This window comes from Mirounga leonina, unplaced genomic scaffold, assembly GCF_011800145.1.
Source record: "Mirounga leonina isolate KUSES-001 unplaced genomic scaffold, KU_Mleo_1.0 Mir_268, whole genome shotgun sequence".
In the NCBI taxonomy this organism is placed as follows: Eukaryota; Metazoa; Chordata; class Mammalia; order Carnivora; family Phocidae; genus Mirounga; species Mirounga leonina.
This window is the reverse complement of record NW_023270649.1, coordinates 79,455-98,419: the sequence shown is the minus strand read 5'-3', so window position 1 is coordinate 98,419 and position 18,965 is coordinate 79,455. Positions and strand designations below refer to the sequence as shown.

The following is an 18,965-nucleotide window of genomic DNA, read 5'->3' as shown; positions in this document are numbered from 1 at the left end:
CACAGCGTAGACAAAACATGATCAGGTCTAAATGTGCCAGTGTAGACGGAACAGTCAGGTCTCCATGACACAGTGTGGACAAAACACGATCAGGTCTAAATGTGCCAGTGTAGATGGAACAATCAGGTCTCCATTACACAGTGTAGACAAAACACAGTCAGGGCTCCATGACACAGCATAGACAAAACATGATCAGGTCTAAATGTGCCAGTGTAGACGGAACATGATCAGGTCTAAAAATGCCAGTGTAGACGGAACACAGTCAGGGGGCTCCATGACGCAATGTAGACAGAACAGTCAGGGCTCCATGACCCAGCGTAGACAGAACATTGTCAGGTCTAAACTTCCCAGTGTAGACAGAGCATGATGAGATCTAAATGTGCCAGCGTAGAGAGAAGAGTCAGTTTCCATGACACAGAGTAAAAAGAATACTTTCAGGTCTAAACGTGCCAGTGTAGACAGAACACACTCTGGTCTAAATGTCCCAGTGTAGACAGAACATGATCAAGTCTAAATGTGCCAGTGTAGACGGAACACAGTCAGGGCTCCATGACACAGAGTAGAAAGAACACTGTCAGGTCTAAACGTGCCAGTGTAGACAGAACACGTCAGGACTCCATTACACGGTGTAGACAAAACATGATCAGATCTAAATGAGCCAGTGTAGACAGTACACGTCAGGACTCCATGACACAATGCAGACAGAACATGATCCAGTCTAAATGTGCCAGTGTAGACAGAAGAGTCAGTTTCCATGACACAAAGTAGAAAGAACACTGTCAGGTCTAAACGTGCCAAGGTAGATGAACTCACTCTGGTCAAATTGTCCCAGTGTGGACAGAACTCACTGGATGAACTCACTTTTGCAGAACAGGTCAGGTCTGACTGTCCCACCACGCACAGAGTCTGGCTTCACCTTGTCATTTAAAGCAACATGCCATGGGACCTAAGTGCACTCAGTGTGGACTGAGCACAGTCAGGTCCTGTCGCATTGTGGACAAGACTCGGAGGCTCTACTGCACTCAGTGTGGACAGGACGGGGTCGGGTCAGCCCGAGCCCCCCTCGCCGCAGTCCGGATAGAGGGAGGTCTGCGTGCATTGTGCCGGCAGGACCCCGTCCGCAGGGCCAGCTCAGGCGGCTCCCGTGGGAGCCGGGCACACGGCCGCAGTCCCTCGTCGGTGATCAGGGCGCCCACCCCGTGCTGGGAACTCCACGGGAACCACCCGGGGCTCCGTCAGCCTCGGGCGTCCCGGGAAGCCACACAGAACCACCCCATTTTTAAACAGTGGAATGTGTGTTACCAGTTTCTCTGGCCACACGATGGTCAGGATCCAGGGGTAGGCCAGAAACTTCTTGTAGTACAGCCCAGTCTCCTGCAAGGACAGACGAGACGTGCCGGTCAAGTCCAGCGTCCCCAGCTGCAGCGCATCCCGGCAGGACAGGCCCATGCAGCGCGGGGTGCTGGGAGCTGGGCTGCATCCCCCCTGGAGGCCGAAGCCCGTGGGTGAGGGGGGAACGGCTCTGAGCAGCCGACAGCATGCACAGCCTGTCTCCACAACAGCAGTCCACGTCCACCTTCGCGTCAGTGTCCTCGGGAGTGGTGTGGACGGACCGCGTCTGTGGCGCTCAGCCGCTCCGTGTACTCGGCTGGCACTGAGAGCATGCACCGTGTCATCTCTGGAAGCCAGCATGGGGAGGCGCCACTCTGCACAGAGGACCCAGGAGCGCTGGAGCCTCTCCTGCTCACCAGCCACGTCTCCATACGGCCAGTGCCGTGGCTGTGCGTGTCACCCTGCCCGCTGCGGGCCCTGCACAATCTGGCATTTCCCTACACCGTGTCCAGGGGCCTGCTCTTTGGGAAGCGCAGGGTCTCCCGTGAGGCACACAGACTGAGGGGCAGGCAAAGCCCCCACTGCTGCTTCAGAGGCGGGGGGAGACCGAACGGGACCCCGAGCTGGTGACGGGAGCTCTCTGAGGAAAGAGGCCCAACTGAGTCAGGGACACGCTGAGTGACCCCAAGGAAGGAGCTAATTTCGGGGACACAGAGGCTGGAAGCAAGTAGGGGCATCCTCCTCGATTACGGGCCTGGGCTCTCCAAAGTGCCAAACTTGTGGCCTTCAAGGGAGCCCGGGCGCAGATGGCTAAATGTCGTGTGGGGACCCTAGCTGGACCCTGAACGGGACAGAAACAGACGTGAAGGACATTCCTGAGACAGGCATGGTAATGTGTGCAGACCCCTCACACAGATGTTGTCTTCCAGCGACTCAGAGTGCCCGAGAGTGAGGACAGGACCACGGTCACACAGGAGCCCTCACGGCCACACACGAGGACACAGGGCCCAATTCAGTCTGCAGCCCCCTTACGGGCAGCTCTGGTGAACACACACAGCGGCAAACACACCTGTGCATATGCATGGACCTGCACACACACACTCGCACGTGCACACGTGCATTCGCTCGCTCACGTGCAGTGCACACGTGTGTGCATTCACACCACAGAGGCACATGCACATGCATGGGGGATAAGGTGAAGACAGCGCACACACGTGCATTTGCTCGCTCACGTGCACAGTGCACACGCGTGTGCATGCACAGCACAGAGGCATAGGCACACGCATGGGGATAAGCTGAAGATGGAATACACACGTGCACTCGCTCACGTGCACTCCGCACACGCGTGTGCATGCACCGCACAGAGGTACATGTGCACGCATGGGGGATAAGCTGAAGATGGAATACACACGTGCACTCGCTCACGTGCAGTGCACACACGTGTGCATGGACAACACAGGCACACGTGCACGCATGGGGATAAGCTGAAGACGGCACAGACCCACGTGCATTCGCTCACATGCACAGTGCACACGGGTGTGCATGCGCGGCACAGAGGCACACGTGCACGCATGGGGATAAGCTGAAGACGGCACAGACCCACGTGCATTCGCTCACATGCACAGTGCACACGCGTGTGCATGCGCGGCACAGAGACACACGTGCACACATGGGGGATAAGCTGAGGACGGCAGAGCATCAGTTGCTGAACACAGGTGAAGTTCATGTCCTCCTCCCCTTTCCTTACGTTTGGCGTTGCTCCACATAAAAAGTTAAAAGAAAACAGTTACCGTTCACGGACTTGATTCCCAAGACTTTCTGAAGGCACTTTCTAAGTATTTTAAAATGTGAGAAATTTTGTAGATACTACGTCTGTTCGCTGAAAGGATGAGTTCGCATACAGCGGAACATGACGCAGCCTTGAAGAGGAAGGATATTCCTATGCCTGCTAGGACGTGGATGGAGCTTGAGGACATGAGCCACACAGAGGACAAATCCTGTGAGATTGCACGGACACGGGGCCCCTAGAAGAGTCCCATCCACAGAGACAGAGAGTAGATGGTGGGGCCAGGGACCAGGGTTGGGGCACCGGGAAATAGTGTCTGATTTCAAGTTGGGATGAAGGAAAGTTCTGGAGACGGATGGTTGCACAACAGCGTGAATGCACCCAATGCCACTGAGCTATGCACTTGAAATGGTTAAGACGGCAACTTGTATGCTGGGTGTATTTTTCCACAATGAAAACAACGTGTTAAACAAGAGAAAATCGTCTTTAAATGCAAGGAGGTGCTTGAGCTCACTAACAGTCCGGGGAACTGAACCATGCATACAACTACGAGACTGACAAAAACTATCCGGCAGCCAACACTGACGGGGATGAGGAGCCACGCAGCCTAACGCACACGTGGAGATGCCATGAAAACAAGCTGGCCTCACACCGCAAAGTCAAACGTGCATACATTCATTACACGCAAACACGGGAACACGGACAGCAGGACCCACGGACACGCACGTCCACAGCCACACAGAGAAAAAACTCAAAACCAACCCGAATGCCAACAGAAACAGAATGGGGACATGAACCACGCACATGCATGCGATGGAACATTCCACAGCCATGACACAGATGTTTACTCAACATTATTCACGTGCATATAATTTCTTAAATTGTGTGTCTGTGTGACGGAGCCTCAGAGACGCCACGCTGAGCACTGGTGTCTCCCGGGCATGGAGCTGGAAGCCGGGCAGAGCAGGGCTGGCATGCATGGGTGCCCATGCGCAGCAAAGCCACAGTGCCGAAATACTGTGAGCACCAAGTTCAGGGACATACTCCTGTCACCGCGGGGAGGTGGTCCGGACGGGCACAGGGCGCGTCTGGGGACCTGCTGGCCTTGCTCTGTTTCTTCCTCTGGACGACGGCCACGTGAGTACCATTTCATAGCCGTATTTTCTCCATACGTGACAGAATGTCCCATATTTATGGTTCATGTTAGTCTTTATGAAGTAACACGGAGCCCCAAAAGGCCCGCTTCTCCCAGGGAAGCAGAGGAGGATGGCTCCTCCCCAGGAAATGGGGATGCCTCAGCTCCTTCCACCCCCAGCCCTGATCGCAAGCCCGCGTGCCCGGGGGGGCCAGGGTAGCGCCACTCAGGAGGAAGCTCCCGTGACCTCAGGCCCCAGGCTCACGGAGAGCGCGGAGCCCGCCCCACCTGGTCAAACTTCTCGGTCATTTTGTGCACCACGTTCTGGCCTTGGTTGCTCTGGTACAGCTCGGCCGTCACCATCCCTGCGAGAGAAAGGAGGAAGCGTGGTTCAAGCCCACCCTCCTCCTAGCGGACACCGCCTCATCCTTGAGAGAGGCGGCGAAGCCACTGCATCTAGCCTCACAGGCTGGGCTCTACAGGTGCTGTGGCCCCCGCACAACAGTGTGAATGTGTCTCGTGTGTAAAGCCACGGGGCTTTCACGACACACCCTCAGGGCGCCCAGCCAGATGCCGCGGGGGCTTCTCGACAGGCCGGTCCTGGCCCCACAGCCCCTGCGTCAGGTTCCGGAGGGAGGACGAGGCCCCCGGTTGTCCGCTGGTGATGACGACTGATGGAGATGGAATGCGCATAGCGAACAACGGACTCGTAGTACGAACCTCAGCAGTGCGTGCATTCACCACGGTCACCCATCGCTACAGCCCACTGTGGGAAGCCCCCCCCCCCCACAGTGCTGGTCCCCTATCATTTCCCGGGCCCCAAGAACCACTGAGACGCCGTCCATCTGTGGACATGCCCGCTCTGGACATTTCGTGCACATGGGGTCAGCCAGCGTGGGCTGAGGTGCCTGCATCTCTCCCTGAGCACCATGTGTTCAAAGTCCTCTACGTGGCAGCAAGGGTCAGTGTTCCCTGCTGGGCAGGACCGAGTAATTTTCACGCTCTGTGTGTTTAACTGCCCCCTTGAACACAGCTAGGAGAGCTTCGGCTTCCAGCATTCTTGCAGCATAACCTGCGCTGTTCATCAGCACCCGGAGGTCCCCGTGTGGAGGCTGACGGCCCAGCTGCCCTGGGCCCTGCTGACATGCTGTGCTGACCGGAGCCCCAGGAGGGAGGGTGTGACGACCCCACACATGTCCTGTCTGGCGGCCTGAGGCTCCTGTGAAAGCTCACTGGCCAGCATCCTGTGTGAGCCGCAACATGGGCGCCAGGCAGGAGACAGAGAACTGTCACGGACCACAGCGTGGCCCTCCGCTAGAGCCCACCCACAGCAACCCCCAACTTGGAAAGAGCCGAGGCTCCAGGGGAGGCTCCTCCCTGCTTCTTCCAGCTTCCGGGGCTCCAGGCGTCCCTAGGCTCGTGGCCACGTCCCTCCTGTCTCTGCCTCCGTCCTCATGTGGCTTCTCCTCTGTGTCCGCATCTCTCCCCTTCTCCTTTTTTTTAAGATTTTATTTATGTATTTTAGACAGAGAGAGAGAGCGCATGAGTGGAAGGGGGCAGAAGGAGAGGGAGAGAGAGAGGATCTCAAGCAGACTCCCCACTGAGCACAGAGCCTGACTCAGGGCTCAATCCAAGCCTAAGAGCATGACCTGAGCTGAAACCAAGAGCGACACACTTAACTGACTGAGCCACCCAGGTGCCCCTGCGTCCCTCCTCTTACAAGGACCAAGTCTTGCGGGACTAGGACCACCCTAAGGACTATCTTACTACTCACAACTGCAAAGGTCCTTCTTCTCAACGAGGTCACATCCTGAGGTCCTGGGGTCAGGACGTGGACGGATCTTACCTTGGGGGGACAATCACCCTTCGCTCTGAGATAATGGTGCTCACAGAAGAAGCAAGTCTCTGACCTACACTAAACCAGCCTCTGGAAAAGCCCCAGCCCGCCCAGTCTCTTACAACCACATGTGGGCAGGAAAGGCAAGCCCAGCGGGCCCACATGTGGGGACGCCCACGAGTGTCCAGGAGCAGGGCTCACCTTCACAGCCACAGCACTGGACGAAGAAGCTGATGAGGTCCAGCAAGGCCAGCTCCCTGTCCTCTTTATAGGACTGCACCCACTCCTCAACGGCCGTCTGCAGGGGCAACAGCCAGGGGTGAGGTGTGTGGGACCGGCCAGCCACGAGGACACATGTGCGATCATGAATATGATCCCAGTGGTGAGCACCTGTGTGTATCTATGTGCACATGTGTGATGAGGTGCATGTGACGGGCAGCAGTGAGCACTTGCGTGTGTGATGAGGTGCATGTGATGGCCAGGGGTGAGCACATGTATATACATGTGTGATCAGGCGCATGTGTCAGGCTGCGGTGAGCACTCGTGTGTGTGTGTGTGTGTGTGAGATGAGGTGCATGTGATGGGCAGCAGTGAGCACGTGTGTGTACGTGTGTGATCAGATGATGTGACAGGCAGCGGTGAGCACGTGTGTGTACATGTGTGATCAGGTGCGAGTGATGGGCAGCGCTGAGCATGTGTGACGGGCACACATGACCACTGAGCGGGCCGGGCAGCACAGGCTGCAGTGGGTGCGGCCGTGACTCTGCAAGGACACCCGGCCTCCAGGTGGCGCGAGAAGCGACAAACGCCAGACGGGCCCCCACGTCTGCTGCACCCCCGCACCCGCCCCACCACACACACCCCACAGCAGGCAGTACCTGCACCGAGTTCTTCCCCAGGGCGACCATCTCAAAGAGGGTCACCTCTGTGGTGAAGGCCACCTTCCTCTTGCGGTGCTTCCGCGGTGGCCGCCCTCGCCGGCGGGTGCCGGGCCCACTGACATCTTGGCCCCCCGAGGGTGCTCCCTGCGCCTAAAACCAAAGGAGGCCATGACGGGGCTGCACCCTGCATGGGAAGCTCTGTGTCCCGGGGAGGGTGAGGAGGGTGCACCGTGTCTCAGGACAGAGCACAGGACGCCGTGTCTGAGGATGGGGATGGGACACTGTGTCTCAGGACAGAGGAATGTGCTCAGGATGGGGCGGGGATGCGGTGTCATGACATAGGGGACCCAGTGTCTCAGGATGGGGAGGGGATGCAGTGTCAAAGGACACAGGAGGGGACACAGCGTCTGAGAACACAGGAGAGGACCCAGTGTCTCAGGATGGGGAGGGGACATGGTCTCTGATGACATAGGAGGGGACATGGTGTCTCAGGATGGGGAGGGGACATGGTGTCTGATGACTTGGTAGGGAACCCAGTGTCTCAGGATGGAGAGGGGACGTGGTGTCTGAGAACATAGGAGGGGACCCGGTGTCTCAGGATGGGGAGGGGACGCAGTGTCTGATGACATAGGAGGGGACATGGTATCTCAGGATGGGGAGGGGATGAGGTGTCTGAGGACAGAGGAGAAGACGCGGTGTCTCAGGATGGGGAGGGGACCCGGTGTCTGATGACACAGGAAGGGACACGGTGTCTCAGGATGGGGAGGAGACACGGTGTCTGATGACATAGGAGGAGACATGGTATCTCAGGATGGGGAGGGGATGAGGTGTCTGAGGACATAGGAGGAGATGCAGTGTCTCAGGATGGGGAGGGGACACGGTGTCTGATGACATAGGAGGGGATGCGGTGTCTAATGACATAGGAGGGGACCCGGTGTCTGAGGACATAGGAGGGGACCCGGTGTCTCAGGATGAGGAGGGGATGCAGTGTCTGATGACATAGGAGGGGACACAGTGTCTGATGGCATAGGAGGGGACGAGGTGTCTGAGGACATAGGAGGGGATGCCGTGTCTCAGGACAGGGAGAAGAAGTGCCCTGGTGGTCCCGTGGGGCCCTAGTGGACTTGTGGTTCGATGAGCAGGCCGTGCAGGGACGAAGGCCTCCAGGATCCGTGTGGAAGCCAGCCAGCTCCTCACCTGACGTGGAGAAGCACATCACAACCCACCCAGCCCGTGCATCCCTCCCAGCAGTGGTCAGTACCAGTATGGAGCTCCTCCTCCTGGCCATCACCTCAAAGAGGGTCACCACGGAGATGAACTGGCCAGCCTGATTCCTAGGCCTCCTGCATGGGCGCCGCACTGGCCGTCGGGGTCCACTTCCACTAGCATCCCGGCCCCCTGAGGGTCCTTCCTGCACCTACAACCAGAAAGCGGGATGTGAAACATTGATACATGGAGGCCAGCTTAACGACAGGACCCCTACACCGCAGGACTGAGGAAGCGTGGCCAGGAAGTAGCTGCTACCACTGCCCATTACCACCAGGGGTCCCTGGGCAAGCACAGCAGCCACTCTGAGTCACCCACTGCTGCTGCAGGACAGAGGCCTCAGCCGGAGCTTCTGATTCTCACCAGGCCCTCAGCTGAGTGGTCATACACCAGCCTCCGCTGCGCCCGTATCCCCATCCATGTCCTCGTCCCAGCCTGACATACCCAGTCCACTTGGCTGCAGCCACAGCCGTGAACCACCAGTGTCCAGGGGACAGCAAGCCATTCTGAAGCCAATCCCGAGGGCTGTCTCTTAGGGCTACAGGGTACCCATCATCCCACTGATCAGAGCCCAGGATGGAGATTGGGGAGCTCAAGCCAGTGATCAGCAAGGTCAGGGGAAGTCAGTCCTATAGGACAGGTGAGCCAGTTCTCCCTGTCCTAAGGGGCAGGTGGGGCCCAGGGGCCCAGCAGAAGCAGGGCTGAGACCACCACAGCCTCAAGGGCACAAGGAGATTAGCCCAGAACCAGGGGTCACAGGTGCACGGGGCAGAACAAGGGAGTCACAGAAGAACCCGGGGTCATGCACAAAGATGGCGGAACCTGGGAGTCATGGAGACACTGAAACCTGGGGGTCTTGGCAGAACCTGGGGCACCACATGCAGACAGCGGGCACACCTGCCCAAGAGCAGCATGACCTTCCCTAGTGAGCTGCAGCTACTGCATGAGGACCAGCATGGATGCAGTGAGAGAACCAGGGCCACACCCCCCTTGACCCAGTGCTCCCCTGCCCACTAAAGTCCAACCCTCCACGGGCTCGCTGACACTGAGTCCTCGAGGGCCATCCTGGGGCACAAAGGGTCTGCAGGACAAGTGCACGTTACCACCACACCCCTGCACCCCCACACTGTGGGCCTCTATGACACGGTGTTCATAACCAAGAACCTCTGAGGGCTCTAGGGCTTGGCCAGGCTGGCTCACTGCCACCGATAACTGCACTGCAACACACACGTGATCCCGCCTGTGGGAACCCCACACTGACACATGTGCCATTAAAGGCCTTGCCTCAGGAATGCGCTCTCATGTGTCTTCAGGAAGATAAATTTGCAAGTGTGCACATAAACACAGAGACAACGAGACAACACACACATGGTGTGATACTAATGTGAGCAATCAGGGGGAAAGGAAAACACTCGCTTTGTGTACGGTTTCTGCAACTCTTTTGCAAGTCTGTAATGATTTCAAATAACAAAGTCTAAAGTTTGGCTTTTGGTACCAGTTATCCCCAGGACATAGCATGAACTGGTTTACCGTTTACTCCACCTTGAAATATTTACACTGCTCCCTCTTTCCTATCCTACATAACACTAAAGATAATGCCTTTTATCGTTTCAGATTTTAACCCAATTCTCAGATGCTAATGAGACAAGTAGAGATCAAAGTATAAATCACTGTGTGGCCAGCAGCACCACATGAGGCAGTCAGAAGCACTACAGGCGAGAGTCTCCTTCCCTACCCAGGACTGGATGTTTGTTCTATACCTGTATTTACACTGGGCCAAGGACAGAGCAAGGCTGACTACTTCTATTCCACAATGTATTGGAAGTCCTACTCCGTGGAGCAAAGAGGAGAAGGAAATGAAAGTCATCAGATTGGGAAAAAAGAAGGCATAAAATTAGCTCGTTTGAGAATGACATGATTGGCTGTGTAGAAAATCCCAAAGGACGTATCAAACTATCTCCTCAAACTGAAAAGTGAATTTAGCAAGGCCACAAAATACAAGGTCAGTATAACGAAATCAATCATATTTCTATAAACAAGCAATGAAAAACGACATGGAAATTAAAAAAAAAAAAAAAAAACAACAGCTCATCAAAAATGAAATACTTAGATATCAACTTAACAAAATACATGTAGGGTCTGTGTACTGAAAACTACAAGACTTTGGTGAAAAAAAGTCAAATAAGACCTTCAGAAACAGTGAGCTATACCATGTTCATGGAATAGAAGGTAGAAACGGAGCATGCTACAACAATAAGGGACCTCAATACCCCACTCTCAATAAGGGATAGAACAACCAGACAGAACACAAGTGAGGACAAAAAGGAGTAAACAAACCAACTAGATCTAAGACACATATACTGAACCCTCCACCCAGCAACAGCATACACCTTCCACTCAGGAGCACTCGGGACATTCCCCAAAATAGACCACATGTTAGCCCACAAATGAAGTCTTAACAGATTTCAAAAGACAGGTAATACACAAATTATCTTCTCCGACCACAGTGATATGAAGTTAGAAATCAGTAACAGAAGAAAAACTGGAAAATTCACAAAATTGTGGAAATTAAAACACATACTACTAAAGAATGAGTGGATCTGGGGCACTTAGGTGGCTCAGTCAGTTAAGCATCTGCCTTTGGCTCGAGTCATGATCCTGGAGTCCTGGGATCGAGCCCCATGTCGGGCTCCCTGCTCATTGGGGAGTCTGCTTCTCCCTCTCCCTCTGTCCCTCCCCCTGCTCCTTCTCTCTCTCTCTCAAATAAATAAATAAAATCTTAAAAAAAAAAAGAACGAGTGAATCAGAGAAGAAATCACAAGGGCAATTAGAAAATACTTAGGGACAAATGAAAACGAAAACACAACACAACTAAAACGTATGGGACACTGGGAAAGCATTGCTGATGGGAAATTTGTAGCTATAAGTGCTGACCCTGAAAACCAAGAAAGATCCCAGGTCAACAATGCAAGTTTATACCTTGCGGAACGAGAAAAAGGGCAGACTGAATCCAAAGCTAGCAGATGGAAGGAACTAATAAAGAAACAGAACTGAGGGGCGCCTGGGTGGCTCAGTCAGTTAAGCGTCTGCCTTCAGCTCAGGTCATGATCCCAGGGTCCTGGGATCGAGCCCCGCAGCAGGCTCCTTGGTCAGCGGGGAGCCTGCTTCTCTCTCTCCTTCTGCCTGCCGCTCACCCTGCTTGTGCTCGCTCTTTCTCTCCCTCTGTGTCAAATAATTAAATAAAATCTTTAAAAAAAAAAAAAAAAAAGAAAGAAAGAAAGAACTGAGACGAACACAACAGATAATAGAAAATAGAGAAAACCAACGAAACCAAAGTTGGTTCTTCCGAAACATAACAGAATTAACAAAACTTTAACTTAGATGGACTACGGACAAAAGAGTGAAGACTCATATTATGAAAATTGGAAATGGGGCATTACTACAGATTCCATAGAACTAGGATTAGAAGAGAATCCTGTGACCAACTGCACACCAACAAATGGGATAACCTATATGAAATGGACAAATTTCTAGAAACACAAACCCTAGCAAGAGTAAGTCACACAGAAGTAAAAAATCTGAATACACCTATAACTAGTAGGAGATTGAATCAGTAATCAAAATTTCCTGAGAGGAGAAGCCCTGGACCTGAAGGGTTCACTGAGAAATTCTACCAAACATTTTAAGCAGAACGAATACCAATCCTCAAACTTTTCCCAACACTGAAGAGGAGGGAACACTTCCCAACTCATTCCAGGAAGCCGGCATTACCCTGATTCCAAAGCGAGACAGAGACACTCCAAGGAAACTACAGACCAATATCCCTTATGAACACTGATGTGAAAATCCTCAACAAAATACCAGCAAAGAGAACTCAGCAGCATGTTAGAGGACTATACACCATGACCAGCAGGACTTACCTCTGGAGTAGAAGATTGGTTCAACATACAAAAACTGATCAACATAAGGCACCACATCAACAGAATTAAGGAAAAATATCACATGATCAACTCAACTGATTCAGAAAAAGTATCTGACAAAATTCAATACCCATTTGTGATACACACACACACACACACACAAAGAAGCAACTAAGAATAGGAGGAAATTATCTCAATGTAACCAAAGCCAAATATGAAAAACCCACAGTGAATATCATGCTCAATGGTGAGGCAGAAAGGTTTTCCTCTAAGATGAGGAACAAGGCAAGGATGTTCATTTGTGCCACTTCTATTTAACACAGTCGTGGAAGTTCTAGCCAGGGCAACTATGCAGAGCAATAGAGAAAGAGAGAGAAAGAAAGAAAAACACCCAAATTGGAAAGGAAAGAGTCAAATTATTTTGCAGATGATATGATTTTACATGTAGAAACCCTAACAATTCTAGACACACACACACACACACACACACACACTGTGGGAACTAATACATGAATTCAGTAAAGTTGCAGGATACAAAGTCAACACACAAAAGTCAGCTGCATTTCTACACACCAATAATGAACAATCTAAAAAGGAAATTACAAAAATAATTCCACTGACAGCAGCATCAAATAGAATAAGATATGAAAGAATTTACTTAACCAAGATGGTGAAAGATGTGGATGATGAAAAGTACAAAACATTGCCAGAAAAAATTAAAGAAGATACAGATTAATGGAAAAGCATCCCATGTTCATGGACTGGAAGACTTCAGAGTATTAAAATGTGAACACAACCCAACATGATCTACAGACTCAGCAAAATCCCAATCAACATCTCAGCATAAGTTTTTCTAGGTATTAGCAAGCTGGTTCTAAAATTTATGTGGAAAGAAAATGAACAAAGACAGTCAAAACAATTTTCAAAAACAACAAAGTTGGAGGATTCACACTATCTAATTTCAAACCTTAGTATAAAGCTATTGTAATCAAGACTGTGTGGTACTGGCAAAAGGACAGTCCCATAGATCAGTGGAACAGGACAGAATCCAGAAGTAGAGCCACCTAAATATGGTCAAGTGGCTTTTTATAAAATTGCAAAAGAAACTCGATGGATAATGGATAATCTGCTTACAAATGCTACTGAACTGGACATCCATATTCAAAACAATGAACTCTGACCCACATCTTTCAACTTATACAAAAATTAGCTCAAAATGGGTCATGGACCTAAAAATAAGATGTAAAACCAGAACACTTTTACAAGAAAAAATGGAAGAAAAATTTTGTGTTCTATGGTTAAAATTCTTAGATCCATCACTAAAAACGTAACCCACAAAAGAAATAATTGATAAATTGGACTCTACCAAAACTCAAAACTTTTGCTCTTGTAAAAGACACTATTAATAGAATGAAGGGGCATCTGGGTGGCTCAGCTGGTTAAGCTGCTGCCTTTGGCTCAGGTCATGATCCCAGGGTCTTGGAATCGAGCCCCGCATCGGGCTCCCTGATCAGTGGGGAGTCTGCTTCTCTCTCTGCCTCTGCCACTCCCTCTGCTTGTGCCCTCTCTCTCTGTCTCAAATAAATAAATGAAATCTTAAAAAAAAAAAAAAAAAAAGAGAATGGAAAGACAAGCCAGTGTCTGGTAGAAAATACTTGCAAAGCACATAATCTCATAAAGGACCTTTACCAATATTTTATAAAGAACTCTTGAAACGCAGCAAGAAAACAAACAAGTCAATAAAAGTGATGTGCAAAAATGGGGCGTCTGGGTGGCTCAGTCGTTAAGCGTCTGCCTTCGGCTCAGGTCATGGTCCCAGGGTCCTGGGATCGAGCCCCGCATCGGGCTCCCTGCTCGGCGGGAAGCCTGCTTCTCCCTCTCCCACTCCCCCTGCTTGTGTTCCCTCTCTCGCTGTCTCTCTCTCTGTCAAATAAATAAATAAAAACTTTATAAAAAAAAAAAAGAAAAGGATCAGAGTAGGGGCACCTGGGTGGCTCAGTCGTTAGGCGTCTGCCTTCGGCTCAGGTCATGATCCCAGGGTCCTGGGATCGAGCCCCGCATCGGGCTTCCTGCTCGGCGGGAAGCCTGCTTCTCCCTCTCCCACTCCCCCTGCTTGTGTTCCCCCTCTCGCTGCATCTCTCTCTGTCAAATAAGAAAAAAAAAAAATCTTAAAAAAGAAAAAAATGATGCGCAAAAGATTCCAACAGAGCCCTCACCAGAAGATATACACAGACGGGGCAGTAAGCACATGGAGAGATGCTCAGGTCATTAGGCACTAGGCAGATGCAGACTGAAACCACCACCGTTGGAACGGCTAAGATCAAACACGCTGACAGGAGCTGGGGGTGGGGGCGCGGGGGGCAGCAGGAACTCTCCTACCTGCCAACAGGAATGGGAAACGGTCCAACCACTTGGGAAAGCAGCTTGGTGGTTTCGTAAACTGTTAAATGTACATCTACCAGCCACTGCATCTACCTGAGAGCAACAAAGGCATATTTCCACACGAAGCCTTGTGCACGTATGTTCCTGGCAGCTTTGTCAGTAATAACCAAACCTACAAACAATCCAAATGTCCTGTGCACAGTAAACAGACAAACGGTGGTCGACCCACAGACGGGACAGCCCCTGAATAACACAAGAAGGAACCACTGAGACATTCCAATGCGGGTGAACACGAAAATACTTAATTACGCTGAGTGAAAGAAGCCTGACCAAAAATGCAGATAAGCAGAAAGATGCCATAGTGCACGAGTCCATGTATACAAAACTCTAGGAAATGCGCAATGTCACGTTCAGTGACAGGGCAGATCGGAGTGGGTGGGGGGCCGTGGGGACGCACAATGAGGGAGGCAGAATTACCAAGGCCTAGGAGATTTGGGGGATGGCAGCCGTGGCCATCATCCTGACAGTGGTGATAGTCTCACGGTGTACACGTATGTTAAACTGCACAGTTGAAACGTGTGTTTATTCCACATGAAGCATTTAGAAAATGAGCTTGACTCCCTGTCACAGGTACGAATAAAATTCAAGAGGACACATTATGTCCCCGGAGGGGGGACGCAGCAGGATCAAGGGACAAGGGGGCTGAGAGTAGCCAGAGAAGCAAGACCTGTGCCTGTGAACAGCAAACGGTGCCACTAGGGGCTCGTCCTGGGGACACAGCCCCGGTGGGAGCTACATGCCCCAGCCCCGCATTGAGCCAGGCACTCGCCACCCCTAAGGCCACACGACTGCAGAGCCCAAGGGGCGGCAGCCCCACCCACACGCCCACCCGTGGGCTACAGAACGGACTTTGGAGGTTCTCATGCATTTTGCGGCCACGAGGAGTAACCCTCCGCACGGCGTGCCCGTGCAACCCCCCAAACTAGAGTCAGGCTGCTGTGTATGATTTTCGTCCTGAAATCAGGAGCGACGAGAGAACAGTCCTCTCACCGTGTGGCCCTCACACCCCCACGTGCTCGGAACCAGTCCAGGTAGAGTAGGGATTCTTACTAACTAAACTACGAAGCAAGCAGCGGATCACATCCTGTGAACACACTGGAACACATCCAGTACACACTAACGCACACTCACGCAAAGGACACTCGGGATACATTTCAAGCTTCGACTTTTTTCCCTTTTAGTTTTTGTTTCTGGTTGTTTTCGTAGGCTCCACGCCAAACATGGGGCTGGAACTTGCGACCCTGGGATCAAGAGGCACGTGCTCTACCGACTGAGCCGGCCAGGTACCCCTGAAGTTTAAAGTGTTATAAGACAATAGATATAGTACGAACCCATTTTTTATTAAATTTTGGCATCTATATCTACACACACACACGCATGTGCAGATATGCAAGCACGTATGTACACGTATGCGTGTATATATAAAAAGAGGGGAAGAGGGGCGTCTGGCTGGCCCAGTTGGTACAGCACGCCACCCTCGATCTCAGGGTTGTGAGTTCAAGCCGCACATTGGGTTTAGACATTACCCAAAGGAAAAAAAAAACTGGATGAATATACAGCAAAGTCTCTACGGTCAGATGATCAGTGACTTCTGTTTCCTTCCGTGTTCTTGTCTCCGCGTTCTCATCCACACACACGGCACAGGGAAACATGCACGTTAGGTCCACGTAATGAGCGTGCATAAAGCTGGCTGCGAGCTCCGTAAGCACGAGGACTTACCGACACACCGTCCCGGCCACTGCCATCGCAGACCGACACAGCTTTCACCCCCTCTCGGCCAGACCTTCCACTATGACACAAGAAAAGTCAGATCGCGGCACGAAGCCTGAATCTGCAAGCCACCCCCGACTCACTCATCTCTCTCAAAGGTACACAGGCTTCCAAACACGGGGGACGTTAGGTACATCGTCTACCACTTGACGTGGTTAAACGGTTGTCAGCAGAGAGAAGAAAGCAAGAAAACCCAGACAATGCGCAGGAATTGGGAGGGGCTCGGCTTACGGAAGGCACGATCTGCAGGTGGTCTATTTCTGCGAAGGCAGAGGGGTAAGTCATTCACCCCGGCTCTCCTTGATTCTAACTCACTGTGCCTGGTTTGGGGTCTCTCACCTCAGGATGCATCTGACCAGGCCACCCACGATGCATCTTACAACCCATGGATATTTGACAATCAAGACAATGGAATACTTTGAAAACTGAGCCCAAACACGAGTGCTTCCTCCACGCTCCTGTTCCGTGCACAGCGCATCTACCCCAGGGCACCTGTCTTCACCTCTCTTCCCTATCCTTCCCACAGCCCCAGCACCATTTCTGTGCTGTGTATAATAAACAGGAGATGCTGGGGGACTGTCTCCACACAGCTCTGCATCTGCATGAAGGTCAGGGGGTAGGATTCCCAACTTACTCAGGAGGAAACCGTCTACCCTCCATCAGCAGCCATAAGACACACCGTCAATAGTAAAGCCGTAAAAAATATGCGTTACCTCATTATCCAGCGTTAATCCTCGCCGCTTCCCTCCCCCACCCGCCCCTAGAAACCGCTGGGAAGGCAGGCTCCGGCGCGGCGCAGGGGATCCAGCCAGGACAGCAAGCGGAGGACAGCGGGGAGAGGTGTGTGTGCCGCGGAGAGCCCAGCGCCCGACAGACACAGCCCTGGAAACGTGAGCTCCGCAGTTCTTCTCCCCCAAGTAAGACTGCACTCCTCCTGAGGAGGTAGGGCTTGCATGAGGGGACCTGCCCGCATCTTACGCCAGGTGGCGTAACAGGACCGCGGCGTGCGGCTGTGTGCTCTCCAGCCGGCCTCCCGCTGCAGACAGGCGCCACCCCAGCATCTCAGACCCAGGCCCTCCAAACACACCCTCGCGGGGACAGAAGACCCAGGGTATTTCCACGGACGCGCTCCTCCACATTCCCTGTGCCTGGCGGTCTCGAGCCGTGTGACGGAGCGGAGGGCCGGGGGACCAGCCACAGAACGATAGACGCCGCCCAGAACACACATACTCGGGCATTCGATATGGCAACTTTTAATCCAGCCTCTCGTTCCCTCCGCCAGGAAATGGCATCCAGGAACAATGGCCCGTCCAGGGCTTCATGGGCGACACTGGGGCCACATTCTGACTTTGCCCATTTTCTTTAAGACAAACGATCTACATTCTGCTCAACTTGCTCACGTTTGTCCGGGCTGCGCACAGGACAGATCCTGCACGAAACACCATCTCCAACACTGCTTTTAATCCCCACACCCATCCCTACAGAGCCACTGAGCTGCTTTCCCGGGCCACGTCCCCCTGTACTACTCTCTGCCATCTCCCTCTGCATTATGTTAGAATGAGGAGCCGTCCCATCATCACAGGGAACGTGGATGCTGTTTGGGATTTTTCCTGGAGAAGAGAACTGATCACAGTCTGAACAGGAGGCGCGCTCCTTTGGAACCAGCCCACCCCTCTCTCTGCTGGACCCGGTGGACTGTGCAGTCATGCTCCACACCACCTTCACCATCCAGGTTCTGATCGCCAAGGAGGTCCTGGGACCCCCAGGGCCACACTCAGGCTACCAGCACAGACTTCAGAATCCGGCCAGGCCAGATCCAGACCCCCAGGCAGCATCGGGGATGCCCCAAGTCAGCATCCCATGCCCAAGGCAGACTGGGGAACCCATGCGGCTAAACCCTAAGCCTGAAGTACTGATGGACTCAGACATGCCAGGCAAACTTTTAGACTCCTAAGGACTGGCTAGGACCCCCAAGGCAGGGTTCCAGACCCCCGGGGATGGGACAGGACTCCCTCAGCAGAGTACAGAACCCCTGGTGCCCCACTTGCCCCCCTCCCCCACAAGGCAGAGTCTGGAGCCACACTCCAGGCTAACAACGCACACTTTGGAACCCCTGGGACCGGACCAGAATCTCCAAGGCAGTTTGGGGCCCCACGGCTGGTTCTAACCCCAGGGCCTGAACCCCTGGTGCCTGAAACCCCCATGCCACATTTGGACTACTGACACAGACTTCACGACCCCCCAGGCTAAATTCAGAACCTCCAAGCAGTGCTCTGGAGCCCCCACTCCCCGGCCGGGCTCCAGATCCTACGGCAGAGTTCAGGACCCCCGCGGAACAGCTCAGATGCCCCCAAGGAAGTGTCTGGGATCCCCAGGACCGCACTCACACCCCCAAAGCAGTATATGGGATCCCGGGGGGCATTTGGACCTGCAAGGCAGCGTTCAGGATCCCTGGGATGGGCTCGGACTCCCAAGGTAGGATGTGGGACCCCTGGGGCAGCACTTGGACCCCCAAGGCAGGGTTCGGGACTCCTGGGGCTGCCCTCGGACCCCAAGGCGGGATGTGGGACCCCCGGGGCAGCCCTCGGACCCCCAA

General features: G+C 53.0%; 1 protein-coding gene and 1 long non-coding RNA gene across 2 annotated transcripts in view; both read right to left on the bottom strand.

Annotated features, from left to right (window-relative positions):
• LOC118026662 (cohesin subunit SA-2-like) overlaps positions 1-18,965 on the bottom strand; it is a 68,913-nt gene that overhangs the window by 49,669 nt on the left and 279 nt on the right. The gene's annotated exons all lie outside the window — the stretch shown is intronic.
• Positions 7,028-18,924, bottom strand: LOC118026664. The gene is made up of 3 exons (XR_004683645.1): positions 16,319-18,924; positions 8,263-8,388; positions 7,028-7,121 (listed from the first exon to the last, which is right to left on the bottom strand). It is a non-coding gene; the product is annotated as an uncharacterized LOC118026664 (long non-coding RNA).